Source organism: Pan paniscus, chromosome 18, assembly GCF_029289425.2.
Source record: "Pan paniscus chromosome 18, NHGRI_mPanPan1-v2.0_pri, whole genome shotgun sequence".
Lineage (NCBI taxonomy): Eukaryota > Metazoa > Chordata > Mammalia > Primates > Hominidae > Pan > Pan paniscus.
In genome coordinates, this window is record NC_073267.2 from 51,091,998 (window position 1) to 51,114,511 (window position 22,514).

Consider the following 22,514-nt stretch of genomic DNA (forward strand, 5'->3'; position numbering starts at 1 on the left):
AAAAGTAGAAGCATTCTCAGAAACTTCTTTGTGATGTTTGCATTCAAGTCACAGGGTTGAGCATTCATTCCCTTTTTCTGAGCAGGTTTGAAACAGTCTTTTTGTAGTATCTGGAAGTGGACATTCCGAAAGCTTTCATGCCTACGGTGAAAAAGGAAATCTCTTCCCATAAAAACTAGACAGAAGTATTCTCCGAAACTTCGTTGTGATGTGTGTACTCAACTAACAGAGTTGAACCTTTCTTTTGATAGAGCAGTTTTGAAACACTCTTTTTGTACGATCTGAAAGTGGATATTTCAATAGCTTTGAGGATTTCGTTGGAAACGGGAATATCATCGTATAAAATCTAGACAGATGGATTCTCAGAAATTTCTTTATGATGATTGCATTCAAGTCACAGAGGTGAACATTCGCTTTCATAGAGCAGGTTTAAACACTCTTTGTGTAGAATCTGGAAGTGGACATTTGGAGTACTTTGAGGCCTATGTTGAAAAAGGAAATCTCTTCCATAAGAACTAGACAGAAGCATTCTCAGAAACTTGTTTCTGATGTGTGTACTCAACAAACAGACTTGAACCTTTCTTTTGATAGAGCAGTTTTGAAACACTCTTGTTATAGAATCTGCAAGTGGATATTTGGATTTCTTTGAGGATTTCGTTGGAAACCCGAATATCTCCATATAAAAAGAAGAAGCATTCTCAGAAACGTCTTTGTGATGTTTGCATTCAAGTCACAGAGTTTAGCATTTCCTTTTACAGAGTACGTTTGAAACAGTCTTTTTGTAGTGTCTGGGAGTGGACATTCCGAACGCTTTCTGGCCTGTGGTGAAAAAGGAAATCTATTCCCATGAAAACTAGACAGAAGCATTCTCAGAAACTAGTTTGTGATGTGTGTACTCAACTAACAGAGTTGAACCTTTCTTTTGATAGAGGAGTTCTGAAACACTCTTTTTGTACGATCTGCAAGTGGATATTTGGATAGCTTTGAGGATTTCGTTGGAAACGGGAATATCACCGTATAAAATCTAGACAGATGCATTCTCAGAAACTTCTTTATGATGATTGCATTCAAGGCACAGACTTGAACATTTGCTTTCATAGAGCAGGTTTGAAACACTCTTTTTGTAGGATCTGGAAGTGGACATTTGGAGCGCTTTGAGGCCTATGGTGAAAAAGGAAATCTCTTCCCATAAAAACTAGACAGAAGCATTCTCAGAAACTTGTTTCTGATGTGTGCACTCAACTAACAGAGTTGAACCTGTCTTTTGATAGAGCAGTTGGGAAACACTCTTGTTATAGAATCTGCAAGTGGATATTTGGATTGCTTTTAGGATTTCCTTGGAAACGCGATTATTTCCATATAAAAAGAGGAAAATTCTCAGAAACTTCTTCGTGATGTTTGCATTCAAGTCACAGAGTTGAGCATTCCCTTTTACAGAGCAGGTTGGAAACAGTCTTTTTGTAGTATCTGGAAGTGGACATTCTGAACGCTTTGAGGCCTATGATGAAAAAGGAAATCTCTTCCCATAAAAACTAGACAGAAGCATTCTCAGAAACTTGTTTCTGATGTGTGCACTCAACTAACAGAGTTGAACCTGTCTTTTGATAGAGCAGTTGGGAAACACTCTTGTTATAGAATCTGCAAGTGGATATTTGGATTGCTTTTAGGATTTCCTTGGAAACGCGATTATTTCCATATAAAAAGAGGAAAATTCTCAGAAACTTCTTCGTGATGTTTGCATTCAAGTCACAGAGTTGAGCATTCCCTTTTACAGAGCAGGTTGGAAACAGTCTTTTTATAGTATCTGGAAGTGGACATTCTGAACGCTTTGAGGCCTATGATGAAAAAGGAAATCTCTTCCCATAAAAACTAGACAGAAGCATTCTCAGAAACTTGTTTCTGATGTGTGTACTCAACTCACAGGGTTGGACCTATCGTTTGATAGAGCAGTTTTGAAACACTCCTTCTGTGCGATCTGCAAGTGGATATTTGGATAGCTTTGAGAATTTCGTTGGAAACGGAAATAACATCGTATAAAATCTAGACTGATGCATTCTCAGAAACTTCTTTGTGATGATTGCATTCACGTCACAGAGTTGAACATTCGCTTTCATAGAGCAAGTTTGAAACACTCTCTTTGTAGAATCTGGAAGTGGACATTTGGAGTGCTTTGGGGCCTATGGTGAAAAAGGAAATCTCTTCACATGCAAACTAGACAGAAGCATTGTCAGAAACTTGTTTCTGATGTGTGTACTCAACTAACAGAGTTCAACGTTTCTTTTGATACAGCAGTTTTGAAACACTCTTTTTATAGAATCTACAAGGGGATATTTGGATTGCTTTGAGGATTTCGTTGGCAGCGGAATTATCTCCATATAAAAAGAAGAAGCATTCTCAGAAACTTCTTTGTTATGTTTGCATTCAAGTTACAGGGTTGAGCATTCCCATTTACAGAGCAGGTTTCGAACAGACATTTTGTAGTATCTGGAAGTGGACATTCGGAACGAATTGAGGCCTAAGGTGAAAAAGGAAATCTCTTCCCATAAAAGCTAGACAGAAGCATTCTCAGAAACTTGTTTGTGATGGGTGTACTCCACTAACAGAGTTGAACCTTTCTTTCGATAGAGTAGTTTTGAAACACTCTTTTTGTGTGATCTGCAAGTGGATATTTGGATAGCTTCAAGGATTTCGTTGGAAACGGGAATACCATCGGATAAATCTAGACAGACGCATTCTCAGAAACTTCTTTATGATGATTGCATTCAAGTCACAGAGTTGAACATTCGCTTTCGTAGAGCAGGTTTGAAACACACTTTTTGTAGATTCTGGAAGTGGACATTTGGAGCGCTTTGAGGCCTGTGGTGAAAAAGGAAATTTCTTCCCATAAAAACTAGACTGAAGCATTCTCAGAATCTTGTTTCTGATGTGTGTACTGAACTAACAGAGTTGAACCTTTCTTTTGATAGAGAAGTTTTGAAACACTCTTGTTATACTATCTGCAGGTGGATATGTGGAATGCTTTGAGGATTTCGTTGGAAACGGGATTATCTCCATATAAAAAGTAGAAGCATTCTCAGAAACTTCTTTGTGATGTTTGCATTCAAGTCACAGGGTTGAGCATTCATTCCCTTTTTCTGAGCAGGTTTGAAACAGTCTTTTTGTAGTATCTGGAAGTGGACATTCCGAAAGCTTTCATGCCTACGGTGAAAAAGGAAATCTCTTCCCATAAAAACTAGACAGAAGTATTCTCCGAAACTTCGTTGTGATGTGTGTACTCAACTAACAGAGTTGAACCTTTCTTTTGATAGAGCAGTTTTGAAACACTCTTTTTGTACGATCTGAAAGTGGATATTTCAATAGCTTTGAGGATTTCGTTGGAAACGGGAATATCATCGTATAAAATCTAGACAGATGGATTCTCAGAAATTTCTTTATGATGATTGCATTCAAGTCACAGAGGTGAACATTCGCTTTCATAGAGCAGGTTTAAACACTCTTTGTGTAGAATCTGGAAGTGGACATTTGGAGTACTTTGAGGCCTATGTTGAAAAAGGAAATCTCTTCCATAAGAACTAGACAGAAGCATTCTCAGAAACTTGTTTCTGATGTGTGTACTCAACAAACAGACTTGAACCTTTCTTTTGATAGAGCAGTTTTGAAACACTCTTGTTATAGAATCTGCAAGTGGATATTTGGATTTCTTTGAGGATTTCGTTGGAAACCCGAATATCTCCATATAAAAAGAAGAAGCATTCTCAGAAACGTCTTTGTGATGTTTGCATTCAAGTCACAGAGTTTAGCATTTCCTTTTACAGAGTACGTTTGAAACAGTCTTTTTGTAGTGTCTGGGAGTGGACATTCCGAACGCTTTCTGGCCTGTGGTGAAAAAGGAAATCTATTCCCATGAAAACTAGACAGAAGCATTCTCAGAAACTAGTTTGTGATGTGTGTACTCAACTAACAGAGTTGAACCTTTCTTTTGATAGAGGAGTTCTGAAACACTCTTTTTGTACGATCTGCAAGTGGATATTTGGATAGCTTTGAGGATTTCGTTGGAAACGGGAATATCACCGTATAAAATCTAGACAGATGCATTCTCAGAAACTTCTTTATGATGATTGCATTCAAGGCACAGACTTGAACATTTGCTTTCATAGAGCAGGTTTGAAACACTCTTTTTGTAGGATCTGGAAGTGGACATTTGGAGCGCTTTGAGGCCTATGGTGAAAAAGGAAATCTCTTCCCATAAAAACTAGACAGAAGCATTCTCAGAAACTTGTTTCTGATGTGTGCACTCAACTAACAGAGTTGAACCTGTCTTTTGATAGAGCAGTTGGGAAACACTCTTGTTATAGAATCTGCAAGTGGATATTTGGATTGCTTTTAGGATTTCCTTGGAAACGCGATTATTTCCATATAAAAAGAGGAAAATTCTCAGAAACTTCTTCGTGATGTTTGCATTCAAGTCACAGAGTTGAGCATTCCCTTTTACAGAGCAGGTTGGAAACAGTCTTTTTGTAGTATCTGGAAGTGGACATTCTGAACGCTTTGAGGCCTATGATGAAAAAGGAAATCTCTTCCCATAAAAACTAGACAGAAGCATTCTCAGAAACTTGTTTCTGATGTGTGCACTCAACTAACAGAGTTGAACCTGTCTTTTGATAGAGCAGTTGGGAAACACTCTTGTTATAGAATCTGCAAGTGGATATTTGGATTGCTTTTAGGATTTCCTTGGAAACGCGATTATTTCCATATAAAAAGAGGAAAATTCTCAGAAACTTCTTCGTGATGTTTGCATTCAAGTCACAGAGTTGAGCATTCCCTTTTACAGAGCAGGTTGGAAACAGTCTTTTTATAGTATCTGGAAGTGGACATTCTGAACGCTTTGAGGCCTATGATGAAAAAGGAAATCTCTTCCCATAAAAACTAGACAGAAGCATTCTCAGAAACTTGTTTCTGATGTGTGTACTCAACTCACAGGGTTGGACCTATCGTTTGATAGAGCAGTTTTGAAACACTCCTTCTGTGCGATCTGCAAGTGGATATTTGGATAGCTTTGAGAATTTCGTTGGAAACGGAAATAACATCGTATAAAATCTAGACTGATGCATTCTCAGAAACTTCTTTGTGATGATTGCATTCACGTCACAGAGTTGAACATTCGCTTTCATAGAGCAAGTTTGAAACACTCTCTTTGTAGAATCTGGAAGTGGACATTTGGAGTGCTTTGGGGCCTATGGTGAAAAAGGAAATCTCTTCACATGCAAACTAGACAGAAGCATTGTCAGAAACTTGTTTCTGATGTGTGTACTCAACTAACAGAGTTCAACGTTTCTTTTGATACAGCAGTTTTGAAACACTCTTTTTATAGAATCTACAAGGGGATATTTGGATTGCTTTGAGGATTTCGTTGGCAGCGGAATTATCTCCATATAAAAAGAAGAAGCATTCTCAGAAACTTCTTTGTTATGTTTGCATTCAAGTTACAGGGTTGAGCATTCCCATTTACAGAGCAGGTTTCAAACAGCCTTTTTGTAGTATCTGGAAGTGGACATTCGGAACGAATTGAGGCCTAAGGTGCAAAAGGAAAACTCTTCCCATAAAAGCTAGACAGAAGCATTCTCAGAAACTTGTTTGTGATGGGTGTACTCCACTAACAGAGTTGAACCTTTCTTTCGATAGAGTAGTTTTGAAACACTCTTTTTGTGTGATCTGCAAGTGGATATTTGGATAGCTTCAAGGATTTCGTTGGAAACGGGAATACCATCGGATAAATCTAGACAGACGCATTCTCAGAAACTTCTTTATGATGATTACATTCAAGTCACAGAGTTGAACATTCGCTTTCGTAGAGCAGGTTTGAAACACACATTTGTAGTTTCTGGAAGTGGACATTTGGAGCGCTTTGAGGCCTGTGGTGAAAAAGGAAATTTCTTCCCATAAAAACTAGACTGAAGCATTCTCAGAATCTTGTTTCTGATGTGTGTACTGAACTAACAGAGTTGAACCTTTCTTTTGATAGAGAAGTTTTGAAACACTCTTGTTATACTATCTGCAGGTGGATATGTGGAATGCTTTGAGGATTTCGTTGGAAACGGGATTATCTCCATATAAAAAGTAGAAGCATTCTCAGAAACTTCTTTGTGATGTTTGCATTCAAGTCACAGGGTTGAGCATTCATTCCCTTTTTCTGAGCAGGTTTGAAACAGTCTTTTTGTAGTATCTGGAAGTGGACATTCCGAAAGCTTTCATGCCTACGGTGAAAAAGGAAATCTCTTCCCATAAAAACTAGACAGAAGTATTCTCCGAAACTTCGTTGTGATGTGTGTACTCAACTAACAGAGTTGAACCTTTCTTTTGATAGAGCAGTTTTGAAACACTCTTTTTGTACGATCTGAAAGTGGATATTTCAATAGCTTTGAGGATTTCGTTGGAAACGGGAATATCATCGTATAAAATCTAGACAGATGGATTCTCAGAAATTTCTTTATGATGATTGCATTCAAGTCACAGAGGTGAACATTCGCTTTCATAGAGCAGGTTTAAACACTCTTTGTGTAGAATCTGGAAGTGGACATTTGGAGTACTTTGAGGCCTATGTTGAAAAAGGAAATCTCTTCCATAAGAACTAGACAGAAGCATTCTCAGAAACTTGTTTCTGATGTGTGTACTCAACAAACAGACTTGAACCTTTCTTTTGATAGAGCAGTTTTGAAACACTCTTGTTATAGAATCTGCAAGTGGATATTTGGATTTCTTTGAGGATTTCATTGGAAACCCGAATATCTCCATATAAAAAGAAGAAGCATTCTCAGAAACGTCTTTGTGATGTTTGCATTCAAGTCACAGAGTTTAGCATTTCCTTTTACAGAGTACGTTTGAAACAGTCTTTTTGTAGTGTCTGGGAGTGGACATTCCGAACGCTTTCTGGCCTGTGGTGAAAAAGGAAATCTATTCCCATGAAAACTAGACAGAAGCATTCTCAGAAACTAGTTTGTGATGTGTGTACTCAACTAACAGAGTTGAACCTTTCTTTTGATAGAGGAGTTCTGAAACACTCTTTTTGTACGATCTGCAAGTGGATATTTGGATAGCTTTGAGGATTTCGTTGGAAACGGGAATATCACCGTATAAAATCTAGACAGATGCATTCTCAGAAACTTCTTTATGATGATTGCATTCAAGGCACAGACTTGAACATTTGCTTTCATAGAGCAGGTTTGAAACACTCTTTTTGTAGGATCTGGAAGTGGACATTTGGAGCGCTTTGAGGCCTATGGTGAAAAAGGAAATCTCTTCCCATAAAAACTAGACAGAAGCATTCTCAGAAACTTGTTTCTGATGTGTGCACTCAACTAACAGAGTTGAACCTGTCTTTTGATAGAGCAGTTGGGAAACACTCTTGTTATAGAATCTGCAAGTGGATATTTGGATTGCTTTTAGGATTTCCTTGGAAACGCGATTATTTCCATATAAAAAGAGGAAAATTCTCAGAAACTTCTTCGTGATGTTTGCATTCAAGTCACAGAGTTGAGCATTCCCTTTTACAGAGCAGGTTGGAAACAGTCTTTTTGTAGTATCTGGAAGTGGACATTCTGAACGCTTTGAGGCCTATGATGAAAAAGGAAATCTCTTCCCATAAAAACTAGACAGAAGCATTCTCAGAAACTTGTTTCTGATGTGTGTACTCAACTCACAGGGTTGGACCTATCGTTTGATAGAGCAGTTTTGAAACACTCCTTCTGTGCGATCTGCAAGTGGATATTTGGATAGCTTTGAGAATTTCGTTGGAAACGGAAATAACATCGTATAAAATCTAGACTGATACATTCTCAGAAACTTCTTTGTGATGATTGCATTCACGTCACAGAGTTGAACATTCGCTTTCATAGAGCAAGTTTGAAACACTCTCTTTGTAGAATCTGGAAGTGGACATTTGGAGTGCTTTGGGGCCTATGGTGAAAAAGGAAATCTCTTCACATGCAAACTAGACAGAAGCATTGTCAGAAACTTGTTTCTGATGTGTGTACTCAACTAACAGAGTTCAACGTTTCTTTTGATACAGCAGTTTTGAAACACTCTTTTTATAGAATCTACAAGGGGATATTTGGATTGCTTTGAGGATTTCGTTGGCAGCGGAATTATCTCCATATAAAAAGAAGAAGCATTCTCAGAAACTTCTTTGTTATGTTTGCATTCAAGTTACAGGGTTGAGCATTCCCATTTACAGAGCAGGTTTCAAACAGACTTTTTGTAGTATCTGGAAGTGGACATTCGGAACGAATTGAGGCCTAAGGTGAAAAAGGAAATCTCTTCCCATAAAAGCTAGACAGAAGCATTCTCAGAAACTTGTTTGTGATGGGTGTACTCCACTAACAGAGTTGAACCTTTCTTTCGATAGAGTAGTTTTGAAACACTCTTTTTGTGTGATCTGCAAGTGGATATTTGGATAGCTTCAAGGATTTCGTTGGAAACGGGAATACCATCGGATAAATCTAGACAGACGCATTGTCAGAAACTTCGTTATGATGATTGCATTCAAGTCACAGAGTTGAACATTCGCTTTCGTAGAGCAGGTTTGAAACACACTTTTTGTAGATTCTGGAAGTGTACATTTGGAGCGCTTTGAGGCCTGTGGTGAAAAAGGAAATTTCTTCCCATAAAAACTAGACTGAAGCATTCTCAGAATCTTGTTTCTGATGTGTGTACTGAACTAACAGAGTTGAACCTTTCTTTTGATAGAGAAGTTTTGAAACACTCTTGTTATACTATCTGCAGATGGATATGTGGAATGCTTTGAGGATTTCGTTGGAAACGGGATTATCTCCATATAAAAAGTAGAAGCATTCTCAGAAACTTCTTTGTGATGTTTGCATTCAAGTCACAGGGTTGAGCATTCATTCCCTTTTTCTGAGCAGGTTTGAAACAGTCTTTTTGTAGTATCTGGAAGTGGACATTCCGAAAGCTTTCATGCCTACGGTGAAAAAGGAAATCTCTTCCCATAAAAACTAGACAGAAGTATTCTCCGAAACTTCGTTGTGATGTGTGTACTCAACTAACAGAGTTGAACCTTTCTTTTGATAGAGCAGTTTTGAAACACTCTTTTTGTACGATCTGAAAGTGGATATTTCAATAGCTTTGAGGATTTCGTTGGAAACGGGAATATCATCGTATAAAATCTAGACAGATGGATTCTCAGAAATTTCTTTATGATGATTGCATTCAAGTCACAGAGGTGAACATTCGCTTTCATAGAGCAGGTTTAAACACTCTTTGTGTAGAATCTGGAAGTGGACATTTGGAGTACTTTGAGGCCTATGTTGAAAAAGGAAATCTCTTCCATAAGAACTAGACAGAAGCATTCTCAGAAACTTGTTTCTGATGTGTGTACTCAACAAACAGACTTGAACCTTTCTTTTGATAGAGCAGTTTTGAAACACTCTTGTTATAGAATCTGCAAGTGGATATTTGGATTTCTTTGAGGATTTCGTTGGAAACCCGAATATCTCCATATAAAAAGAAGAAGCATTCTCAGAAACGTCTTTGTGATGTTTGCATTCAAGTCACAGAGTTTAGCATTTCCTTTTACAGAGTACGTTTGAAACAGTCTTTTTGTAGTGTCTGGGAGTGGACATTCCGAACGCTTTCTGGCCTGTGGTGAAAAAGGAAATCTATTCCCATGAAAACTAGACAGAAGCATTCTCAGAAACTAGTTTGTGATGTGTGTACTCAACTAACAGAGTTGAACCTTTCTTTTGATAGAGGAGTTCTGAAACACTCTTTTTCTACGATCTGCAAGTGGATATTTGGATAGCTTTGAGGATTTCGTTGGAAACGGGAATATCACCGTATAAAATCTAGACAGATGCATTCTCAGAAACTTCTTTATGATGATTGCATTCAAGGCACAGACTTGAACATTTGCTTTCATAGAGCAGGTTTGAAACACTCTTTTTGTAGGATCTGGAAGTGGACATTTGGAGCGCTTTGAGGCCTATGGTGAAAAAGGAAATCTCTTCCCATAAAAACTAGACAGAAGCATTCTCAGAAACTTGTTTCTGATGTGTGCACTCAACTAACAGAGTTGAACCTGTCTTTTGATAGAGCAGTTGGGAAACACTCTTGTTATAGAATCTGCAAGTGGATATTTGGATTGCTTTTAGGATTTCCTTGGAAACGCGATTATTTCCATATAAAAAGAGGAAAATTCTCAGAAACTTCTTCGTGATGTTTGCATTCAAGTCACAGAGTTGAGCATTCCCTTTTACAGAGCAGGTTGGAAACAGTCTTTTTGTAGTATCTGGAAGTGGACATTCTGAACGCTTTGAGGCCTATGATGAAAAAGGAAATCTCTTCCCATAAAAACTAGACAGAAGCATTCTCAGAAACTTGTTTCTGATGTGTGTACTCAACTCACAGGGTTGGACCTATCGTTTGATAGAGCAGTTTTGAAACACTCCTTGTGTGCGATCTGCAAGTGGATATTTGGATAGCTTTGAGAATTTCGTTGGAAACGGAAATAACATCGTATAAAATCTAGACTGATGCATTCTCAGAAACTTCTTTGTGATGATTGCATTCACGTCACAGAGTTGAACATTCGCTTTCATAGAGCAAGTTTGAAACACTCTCTTTGTAGAATCTGGAAGTGGACATTTGGAGTGCTTTGGGGCCTATGGTGAAAAAGGAAATCTCTTCACATGCAAACTAGACAGAAGCATTGTCAGAAACTTGTTTCTGATGTGTGTACTCAACTAACAGAGTTCAACGTTTCTTTTGATACAGCAGTTTTGAAACACTCTTTTTATAGAATCTACAAGGGGATATTTGGATTGCTTTGAGGATTTCGTTGGCAGCGGAATTATCTCCATATAAAAAGAAGAAGCATTCTCAGAAACTTCTTTGTTATGTTTGCATTCAAGTTACAGGGTTGAGCATTCCCATTTACAGAGCAGGTTTCAAACAGACTTTTTGTACTATCTGGAAGTGGACATTCGGAACGAATTGAGGCCTAAGGTGAAAAAGGAAATCTCTTCCCATAAAAGCTAGACAGAAGCATTCTCAGAAACTTGTTTGTGATGGGTGTACTCCACTAACAGAGTTGAACCTTTCTTTCGATAGAGTAGTTTTGAAACACTCTTTTTGTGTGATCTGCAAGTGGATATTTGGATAGCTTCAAGGATTTCGTTGGAAACGGGAATACCATCGGATAAATCTAGACAGACGCATTCTCAGAAACTTCTTTATGACGATTGCATTCAAGTCACAGAGTTGAACATTCGCTTTCGTAGAGCAGGTTTGAAACACACTTTTTGTAGATTCTGGAAGTGGACATTTGGAGCGCTTTGAGGCCTGTGGTGAAAAAGGAAATTTCTTCCCATAAAAACTAGACTGAAGCATTCTCAGAATCTTGTTTCTGATGTGTGTACTGAACTAACAGAGTTGAACCTTTCTTTTGATAGAGAAGTTTTGAAACACTCTTGTTATACTATCTGCAGGTGGATATGTGGAATGCTTTGAGGATTTCGTTGGAAACGGGATTATCTCCATATAAAAAGTAGAAGCATTCTCAGAAACTTCTTTGTGATGTTTGCATTCAAGTCACAGGGTTGAGCATTCATTCCCTTTTTCTGAGCAGGTTTGAAACAGTCTTTTTGTAGTATCTGGAAGTGGACATTCCGAAAGCTTTCATGCCTACGGTGAAAAAGGAAATCTCTTCCCATAAAAACTAGACAGAAGTATTCTCCGAAACTTCGTTGTGATGTGTGTACTCAACTAACAGAGTTGAACCTTTCTTTTGATAGAGCAGTTTTGAAACACTCTTTTTGTACGATCTGAAAGTGGATATTTCAATAGCTTTGAGGATTTCGTTGGAAACGGGAATATCATCGTATAAAATCTAGACAGATGGATTCTCAGAAATTTCTTTATGATGATTGCATTCAAGTCACAGAGGTGAACATTCGCTTTCATAGAGCAGGTTTAAACACTCTTTGTGTAGAATCTGGAAGTGGACATTTGGAGTACTTTGAGGCCTATGTTGAAAAAGGAAATCTCTTCCATAAGAACTAGACAGAAGCATTCTCAGAAACTTGTTTCTGATGTGTGTACTCAACAAACAGACTTGAACCTTTCTTTTGATAGAGCAGTTTTGAAACACTCTTGTTATAGAATCTGCAAGTGGATATTTGGATTTCTTTGAGGATTTCGTTGGAAACCCGAATATCTCCATATAAAAAGAAGAAGCATTCTCAGAAACGTCTTTGTGATGTTTGCATTCAAGTCACAGAGTTTAGCATTTCCTTTTACAGAGTACGTTTGAAACAGTCTTTTTGTAGTGTCTGGGAGTGGACATTCCGAACGCTTTCTGGCCTGTGGTGAAAAAGGAAATCTATTCCCATGAAAACTAGACAGAAGCATTCTCAGAAACTAGTTTGTGATGTGTGTACTCAACTAACAGAGTTGAACCTTTCTTTTGATAGAGGAGTTCTGAAACACTCTTTTTCTACGATCTGCAAGTGGATATTTGGATAGCTTTGAGGATTTCGTTGGAAACGGGAATATCACCGTATAAAATCTAGACAGATGCATTCTCAGAAACTTCTTTATGATGATTGCATTCAAGGCACAGACTTGAACATTTGCTTTCATAGAGCAGGTTTGAAACACTCTTTTTGTAGGATCTGGAAGTGGACATTTGGAGCGCTTTGAGGCCTATGGTGAAAAAGGAAATCTCTTCCCATAAAAACTAGACAGAAGCATTCTCAGAAACTTGTTTCTGATGTGTGCACTCAACTAACAGAGTTGAACCTGTCTTTTGATAGAGCAGTTGGGAAACACACTTGTTATAGAATCTGCAAGTGGATATTTGGATTGCTTTTAGGATTTCCTTGGAAACGCGATTATTTCCATATAAAAAGAGGAAAATTCTCAGAAACTTCTTCGTGATGTTTGCATTCAAGTCACAGAGTTGAGCATTCCCTTTTACAGAGCAGGTTGGAAACAGTCTTTTTGTAGTATCTGGAAGTGGACATTCTGAACGCTTTGAGGCCTATGATGAAAAAGGAAATCTCTTCCCATAAAAACTAGACAGAAGCATTCTCAGAAACTTGTTTCTGATGTGTGCACTCAACTAACAGAGTTGAACCTGTCTTTAGATAGAGCAGTTGGGAAACACTCTTGTTATAGAATCTGCAAGTGGATATTTGGATTGCTTTTAGGATTTCCTTGGAAACGCGATTATTTCCATATAAAAAGAGGAAAATTCTCAGAAACTTCTTCGTGATGTTTGCATTCAAGTCACAGAGTTGAGCATTCCCTTTTACAGAGCAGGTTGGAAACACTCTTTTTATAGTATCTGGAAGTGGACATTCTGAACGCTTTGAGGCCTATGATGAAAAAGGAAATCTCTTCCCATAAAAACTAGACAGAAGCATTCTCAGAAACTTGTTTCTGATGTGTGTATTCAACTCACAGGGTTGGACCTATCGTTTGATAGAGCAGTTTTGAAACACTCCTTCTGTGCGATCTGCAAGTGGATATTTGGATAGCTTTGAGAATTTCGTTGGAAACGGAAATAACATCGTATAAAATCTAGACTGATGCATTCTCAGAAACTTCTTTGTGATGATTGCATTCACGTCACAGAGTTGAACATTCGCTTTCATAGAGCAAGTTTGAAACACTCTCTTTGTAGAATCTGGAAGTGGACATTTGGAGTGCTTTGGGGCCTATGGTGAAAAAGGAAATCTCTTCACATGCAAACTAGACAGAAGCATTGTCAGAAACTTGTTTCTGATGTGTGTACTCAACTAACAGAGTTCAACGTTTCTTTTGATACAGCAGTTTTGAAACACTCTTTTTATAGAATCTACAAGGGGATATTTGGATTGCTTTGAGGATTTCGTTGGCAGCGGAATTATCTCCATATAAAAAGAAGAAGCATTCTCAGAAACTTCTTTGTTATGTTTGCATTCAAGTTACAGGGTTGAGCATTCCCATTTACAGAGCAGGTTTCAAACAGCCTTTTTGTAGTATCTGGAAGTGGACATTCGGAACGAATTGAGGCCTAAGGTGCAAAAGGAAATCTCTTCCCATAAAAGCTAGACAGAAGCATTCTCAGAAACTTGTTTGTGATGGGTGTACTCCACTAACAGAGTTGAACCTTTCTTTCGATAGAGTAGTTTTGAAACACTCTTTTTGTGTGATCTGCAAGTGGATATTTGGATAGCTTCAAGGATTTCGTTGGAAACGGGAATACCATCGGATAAATCTAGACAGACGCATTCTCAGAAACTTCTTTATGATGATTACATTCAAGTCACAGAGTTGAACATTCGCTTTCGTAGAGCAGGTTTGAAACACACATTTGTAGTTTCTGGAAGTGGACATTTGGAGCGCTTTGAGGCCTGTGGTGAAAAAGGAAATTTCTTCCCATAAAAACTAGACTGAAGCATTCTCAGAATCTTGTTTCTGATGTGTGTACTGAACTAACAGAGTTGAACCTTTCTTTTGATAGAGAAGTTTTGAAACACTCTTGTTATACTATCTGCAGATGGATATGTGGAATGCTTTGAGGATTTCGTTGGAAACGGGATTATCTCCATATAAAAAGTAGAAGCATTCTCAGAAACTTCTTTGTGATGTTTGCATTCAAGTCACAGGGTTGAGCATTCATTCCCTTTTTCTGAGCAGGTTTGAAACAGTCTTTTTGTAGTATCTGGAAGTGGACATTCCGAAAGCTTTCATGCCTACGGTGAAAAAGGAAATCTCTTCCCATAAAAACTAGACAGAAATATTCTCCGAAACTTCGTTGTGATGTGTGTACTCAACTAACAGAGTTGAACCTTTCTTTTGATAGAGCAGTTTTGAAACACTCTTTTTGTACGATCTGAAAGTGGATATTTCAATAGCTTTGAGGATTTCGTTGGAAACGGGAATATCATCGTATAAAATCTAGACAGATGGATTCTCAGAAATTTCTTTATGATGATTGCATTCAAGTCACAGAGGTGAACATTCGCTTTCATAGAGCAGGTTTAAACACTCTTTGTGTAGAATCTGGAAGTGGACATTTGGAGTACTTTGAGGCCTATGTTGAAAAAGGAAATCTCTTCCATAAGAACTAGACAGAAGCATTCTCAGAAACTTGTTTCTGATGTGTGTACTCAACAAACAGACTTGAACCTTTCTTTTGATAGAGCAGTTTTGAAACACTCTTGTTATAGAATCTGCAAGTGGATATTTGGATTTCTTTGAGGATTTCGTTGGAAACCCGAATATCTCCATATAAAAAGAAGAAGCATTCTCAGAAACGTCTTTGTGATGTTTGCATTCAAGTCACAGAGTTTAGCATTTCCTTTTACAGAGTACGTTTGAAACAGTCTTTTTGTAGTGTCTGGGAGTGGACATTCCGAACGCTTTCTGGCCTGTGGTGAGAAAGGAAATCTATTCCCATGAAAACTAGACAGAAGCATTCTCAGAAACTAGTTTGTGATGTGTGTACTCAACTAACAGAGTTGAACCTTTCTTTTGATAGAGGAGTTCTGAAACACTCTTTTTCTACGATCTGCAAGTGGATATTTGGATAGCTTTGAGGATTTCGTTGGAAACGGGAATATCACCGTATAAAATCTAGACAGATGCATTCTCAGAAACTTCTTTATGATGATTGCATTCAAGGCACAGACTTGAACATTTGCTTTCATAGAACAGGTTTGAAACACTCTTTTTGTAGGATCTGGAAGTGGACATTTGGAGCGCTTTGAGGCCTATGGTGAAAAAGGAAATCTCTTCCCATAAAAACTAGACAGAAGCATTCTCAGAAACTTGTTTCTGATGTGTGCACTCAACTAACAGAGTTGAACCTGTCTTTTGATAGAGCAGTTGGGAAACACTCTTGTTATAGAATCTGCAAGTGGATATTTGGATTGCTTTTAGGATTTCCTTGGAAACGCGATTATTTCCATATAAAAAGAGGAAAATTCTCAGAAACTTCTTCGTGATGTTTGCATTCAAGTCACAGAGTTGAGCATTCCCTTTTACAGAGCAGGTTGGAAACAGTCTTTTTGTAGTATCTGGAAGTGGACATTCTGAACGCTTTGAGGCCTATGATGAAAAAGGAAATCTCTTCCCATAAAAACTAGACAGAAGCATTCTCAGAAACTTGTTTCTGATGTGTGTACTCAACTCACAGGGTTGGACCTATCGTTTGATAGAGCAGTTTTGAAACACTCCTTCTGTGCGATCTGCAAGTGGATATTTGGATAGCTTTGAGAATTTCGTTGGAAACGGAAATAACATCGTATAAAATCTAGACTGATGCATTCTCAGAAACTTCTTTGTGATGATTGCATTCACGTCACAGAGTTGAACATTCGCTTTCATAGAGCAAGTTTGAAACACTCTCTTTGTAGAATCTGGAAGTGGACATTTGGAGTGCTTTGGGGCCTATGGTGAAAAAGGAAATCTCTTCACATGCAAACTAGACAGAAGCATTGTCAGAAACTTGTTTCTGATGTGTGTACTCAACTAACAGAGTTCAACGTTTCTTTTGATACAGCAGTTTTGAAACACTCTTTTTATAGAATCTACAAGGGGATATTTGGATTGCTTTGAGGATTTCGTTGGCAGCGGAATTATCTCCATATAAAAAGAAGAAGCATTCTCAGAAACTTCTTTGTTATGTTTGCATTCAAGTTACAGGGTTGAGCATTCCCATTTACAGAGCAGGTTTCAAACAGCCTTTTTGTAGTATCTGGAAGTGGACATTCGGAACGAATTGAGGCCTAAGGTGCAAAAGGAAATCTCTTCCCATAAAAGCTAGACAGAAGCATTCTCAGAAACTTGTTTGTGATGGGTGTACTCCACTAACAGAGTTGAACCTTTCTTTCGATAGAGTAGTTTTGAAACACTCTTTTTGTGTGATCTGCAAGTGGATATTTGGATAGCTTCAAGGATTTCGTTGGAAACGGGAATACCATCGGATAAATCTAGACAGACGCATTCTCAGAAACTTCTTTATGATGATTGCATTCAAGTCACAGAGTTGAACATTCGCTTTCGTAGAGCAGGTTTGAAACACACTTTTTGTAGATTCTGGAAGTGTACATTTGGAGCGCTTTGAGGCCTGTGGTGAAAAAGGAAATTTCTCCCCATAAAAACTAGACTGAAGCATTCTCAGAATCTTGTTTCTGATGTGTGTACTGAACTAACAGAGTTGAACCTTTCTTTTGATAGAGAAGTTTTGAAACACTCTTGTTATACTATCTGCAGATGGATATGTGGAATGCTTTGAGGATTTCGTTGGAAACGGGATTATCTCCATATAAAAAGTAGAAGCATTCTCAGAAACTTCTTTGTGATGTTTGCATTCAAGTCACAGGGTTGAGCATTCATTCCCTTTTTCTGAGCAGGTTTGAAACAGTCTTTTTGTAGTATCTGGAAGTGGACATTCCGAAAGCTTTCATGCCTACGGTGAAAAAGGAAATCTCTTCCCATAAAAACTAGACAGAAGTATTCTCCGAAACTTCGTTGTGATGTGTGTACTCAACTAACAGAGTTGAACCTTTCTTTTGATAGAGCAGTTTTGAAACACTCTTTTTGTACGATCTGAAAGTGGATATTTCAATAGCTTTGAGGATTTCGTTGGAAACGGGAATATCATCGTATAAAATCTAGACAGATGGATTCTCAGAAATTTCTTTATGATGATTGCATTCAAGTCACAGAGGTGAACATTCGCTTTCATAGAGCAGGTTTAAACACTCTTTGTGTAGAATCTGGAAGTGGACATTTGGAGTACTTTGAGGCCTATGTTGAAAAAGGAAATCTCTTCCATAAGAACTAGACAGAAGCATTCTCAGAAACTTGTTTCTGATGTGTGTACTCAACAAACAGACTTGAACCTTTCTTTTGATAGAGCAGTTTTGAAACACTCTTGTTATAGAATCTGCAAGTGGATATTTGGATTTCTTTGAGGATTTCGTTGGAAACCCGAATATCTCCATATAAAAAGAAGAAGCATTCTCAGAAACGTCTTTGTGATGTTTGCATTCAAGTCACAGAGTTTAGCATTTCCTTTTACAGAGTACGTTTGAAACAGTCTTTTTGTAGTGTCTGGGAGTGGACATTCCGAACGCTTTCTGGCCTGTGGTGAAAAAGGAAATCTATTCCCATGAAAACTAGACAGAAGCATTCTCAGAAACTAGTTTGTGATGTGTGTACTCAACTAACAGAGTTGAACCTTTCTTTTGATAGAGGAGTTCTGAAACACTCTTTTTCTACGATCTGCAAGTGGATATTTGGATAGCTTTGAGGATTTCGTTGGAAACGGGAATATCACCGTATAAAATCTAGACAGATGCATTCTCAGAAACTTCTTTATGATGATTGCATTCAAGGCACAGACTTGAACATTTGCTTTCATAGAGCAGGTTTGAAACACTCTTTTTGTAGGATCTGGAAGTGGACATTTGGAGCGCTTTGAGGCCTATGGTGAAAAAGGAAATCTCTTCCCATAAAAACTAGACAGAAGCATTCTCAGAAACTTGTTTCTGATGTGTGCACTCAACTAACAGAGTTGAACCTGTCTTTTGATAGAGCAGTTGGGAAACACACTTGTTATAGAATCTGCAAGTGGATATTTGGATTGCTTTTAGGATTTCCTTGGAAACGCGATTATTTCCATATAAAAAGAGGAAAATTCTCAGAAACTTCTTCGTGATGTTTGCATTCAAGTCACAGAGTTGAGCATTCCCTTTTACAGAGCAGGTTGGAAACAGTCTTTTTGTAGTATCTGGAAGTGGACATTCTGAACGCTTTGAGGCCTATGATGAAAAAGGAAATCTCTTCCCATAAAAACTAGACAGAAGCATTTTCAGAAACTTGTTTCTGATGTGTGCACTCAACTAACAGAGTTGAACCTGTCTTTAGATAGAGCAGTTGGGAAACACTCTTGTTATAGAATCTGCAAGTGGATATTTGGATTGCTTTTAGGATTTCCTTGGAAACGCGATTATTTCCATATAAAAAGAGGAAAATTCTCAGAAACTTCTTCGTGATGTTTGCATTCAAGTCACAGAGTTGAGCATTCCCTTTTACAGAGCAGGTTGGAAACACTCTTTTTATAGTATCTGGAAGTGGACATTCTGAACGCTTTGAGGCCTATGATGAAAAAGGAAATCTCTTCCCATAAAAACTAGACAGAAGCATTCTCAGAAACTTGTTTCTGATGTGTGTATTCAACTCACAGGGTTGGACCTATCGTTTGATAGAGCAGTTTTAAAACACTCCTTCTGTGCGATCTGCAAGTGGATATTTGGATAGCTTTGAGAATTTCGTTGGAAACGGAAATAACATCGTATAAAATCTAGACTGATGCATTCTCAGAAACTTCTTTGTGATGATTGCATTCACGTCACAGAGTTGAACATTCGCTTTCATAGAGCAAGTTTGAAACACTCTCTTTGTAGAATCTGGAAGTGGACATTTGGAGTGCTTTGGGGCCTATGGTGAAAAAGGAAATCTCTTCACATGCAAACTAGACAGAAGCATTGTCAGAAACTTGTTTCTGATGTGTGTACTCAACTAACAGAGTTCAACGTTTCTTTTGATACAGCAGTTTTGAAACACTCTTTTTATAGAATCTACAAGGGGATATTTGGATTGCTTTGAGGATTTCGTTGGCAGCGGAATTATCTCCATATAAAAAGAAGAAGCATTCTCAGAAACTTCTTTGTTATGTTTGCATTCAAGTTACAGGGTTGAGCATTCCCATTTACAGAGCAGGTTTCAAACAGCCTTTTTGTAGTATCTGGAAGTGGACATTCGGAACGAATTGAGGCCTAAGGTGCAAAAGGAAATCTCTTCCCATAAAAGCTAGACAGAAGCATTCTCAGAAACTTGTTTGTGATGGGTGTACTCCACTAACAGAGTTGAACCTTTCTTTCGATAGAGTAGTTTTGAAACACTCTTTTTGTGTGATCTGCAAGTGGATATTTGGATAGCTTCAAGGGTTTCGTTGGAAACGGGAATACCATCGGATAAATCTAGACAGACGCATTCTCAGAAACTTCTTTATGATGATTACATTCAAGTCACAGAGTTGAACATTCGCTTTCGTAGAGCAGGTTTGAAACACACATTTGTAGTTTCTGGAAGTGGACATTTGGAGCGCTTTGAGGCCTGTGGTGAAAAAGGAAATTTCTTCCCATAAAAACTAGACTGAAGCATTCTCAGAATCTTGTTTCTGATGTGTGTACTGAACTAACAGAGTTGAACCTTTCTTTTGATAGAGAAGTTTTGAAACACTCTTGTTATACTATCTGCAGATGGATATGTGGAATGCTTTGAGGATTTCGTTGGAAACGGGATTATCTCCATATAAAAAGTAGAAGCATTCTCAGAAACTTCTTTGTGATGTTTGCATTCAAGTCACAGGGTTGAGCATTCATTCCCTTTTTCTGAGCAGGTTTGAAACAGTCTTTTTGTAGTATCTGGAAGTGGACATTCCGAAAGCTTTCATGCCTACGGTGAAAAAGGAAATCTCTTCCCATAAAAACTAGACAGAAATATTCTCCGAAACTTCGTTGTGATGTGTGTACTCAACTAACAGAGTTGAACCTTTCTTTTGATAGAGCAGTTTTGAAACACTCTTTTTGTACGATCTGAAAGTGGATATTTCAATAGCTTTGAGGATTTCGTTGGAAACGGGAATATCATCGTATAAAATCTAGACAGATGGATTCTCAGAAATTTCTTTATGATGATTGCATTCAAGTCACAGAGGTGAACATTCGCTTTCATAGAGCAGGTTTAAACACTCTTTGTGTAGAATCTGGAAGTGGACATTTGGAGTACTTTGAGGCCTATGTTGAAAAAGGAAATCTCTTCCATAAGAACTAGACAGAAGCATTCTCAGAAACTTGTTTCTGATGTGTGTACTCAACAAACAGACTTGAACCTTTCTTTTGATAGAGCAGTTTTGAAACACTCTTGTTATAGAATCTGCAAGTGGATATTTGGATTTCTTTGAGGATTTCGTTGGAAACCCGAATATCTCCATATAAAAAGAAGAAGCATTCTCAGAAACGTCTTTGTGATGTTTGCATTCAAGTCACAGAGTTTAGCATTTCCTTTTACAGAGTACGTTTGAAACAGTCTTTTTGTAGTGTCTGGGAGTGGACATTCCGAACGCTTTCTGGCCTGTGGTGAAAAAGGAAATCTATTCCCATGAAAACTAGACAGAAGCATTCTCAGAAACTAGTTTGTGATGTGTGTACTCAACTAACAGAGTTGAACCTTTCTTTTGATAGAGGAGTTCTGAAACACTCTTTTTGTACGATCTGCAAGTGGATATTTGGATAGCTTTGAGGATTTCGTTGGAAACGGGAATATCACCGTATAAAATCTAGACAGATGCATTCTCAGAAACTTCTTTATGATGATTGCATTCAAGGCACAGACTTGAACATTTGCTTTCATAGAGCAGGTTTGAAACACTCTTTTTGTAGGATCTGGAAGTGGACATTTGGAGCGCTTTGAGGCCTATGGTGAAAAAGGAAATCTCTTCCCATAAAAACTAGACAGAAGCATTCTCAGAAACTTGTTTCTGATGTGTGCACTCAACTAACAGAGTTGAACCTGTCTTTTGATAGAGCAGTTGGGAAACACACTTGTTATAGAATCTGCAAGTGGATATTTGGATTGCTTTTAGGATTTCCTTGGAAACGCGATTATTTCCATATAAAAAGAGGAAAATTCTCAGAAACTTCTTCGTGATGTTTGCATTCAAGTCACAGAGTTGAGCATTCCCTTTTACAGAGCAGGTTGGAAACAGTCTTTTTGTAGTATCTGGAAGTGGACATTCTGAACGCTTTGAGGCCTATGATGAAAAAGGAAATCTCTTCCCATAAAAACTAGACAGAAGCATTCTCAGAAACTTGTTTCTGATGTGTGTACTCAACTCACAGGGTTGGACCTATCGTTTGATAGAGCAGTTTTGAAACACTCCTTCTGTGCGATCTGCAAGTGGATATTTGGATAGCTTTGAGAATTTCGTTGGAAACGGAAATAACATCGTATAAAATCTAGACTGATGCATTCTCAGAAACTTCTTTGTGATGATTGCATTCACGTCACAGAGTTGAACATTCGCTTTCATAGAGCAAGTTTGAAACACTCTCTTTGTAGAATCTGGAAGTGGACATTTGGAGTGCTTTGGGGCCTATGGTGAAAAAGGAAATCTCTTCACATGCAAACTAGACAGAAGCATTGTCAGAAACTTGTTTCTGATGTGTGTACTCAACTAACAGAGTTCAACGTTTCTTTTGATACAGCAGTTTTGAAACACTCTTTTTATAGAATCTACAAGGGGATATTTGGATTGCTTTGAGGATTTCGTTGGCAGCGGAATTATCTCCATATAAAAAGAAGAAGCATTCTCAGAAACTTCTTTGTTATGTTTGCATTCAAGTTACAGGGTTGAGCATTCCCATTTACAGAGCAGGTTTCAA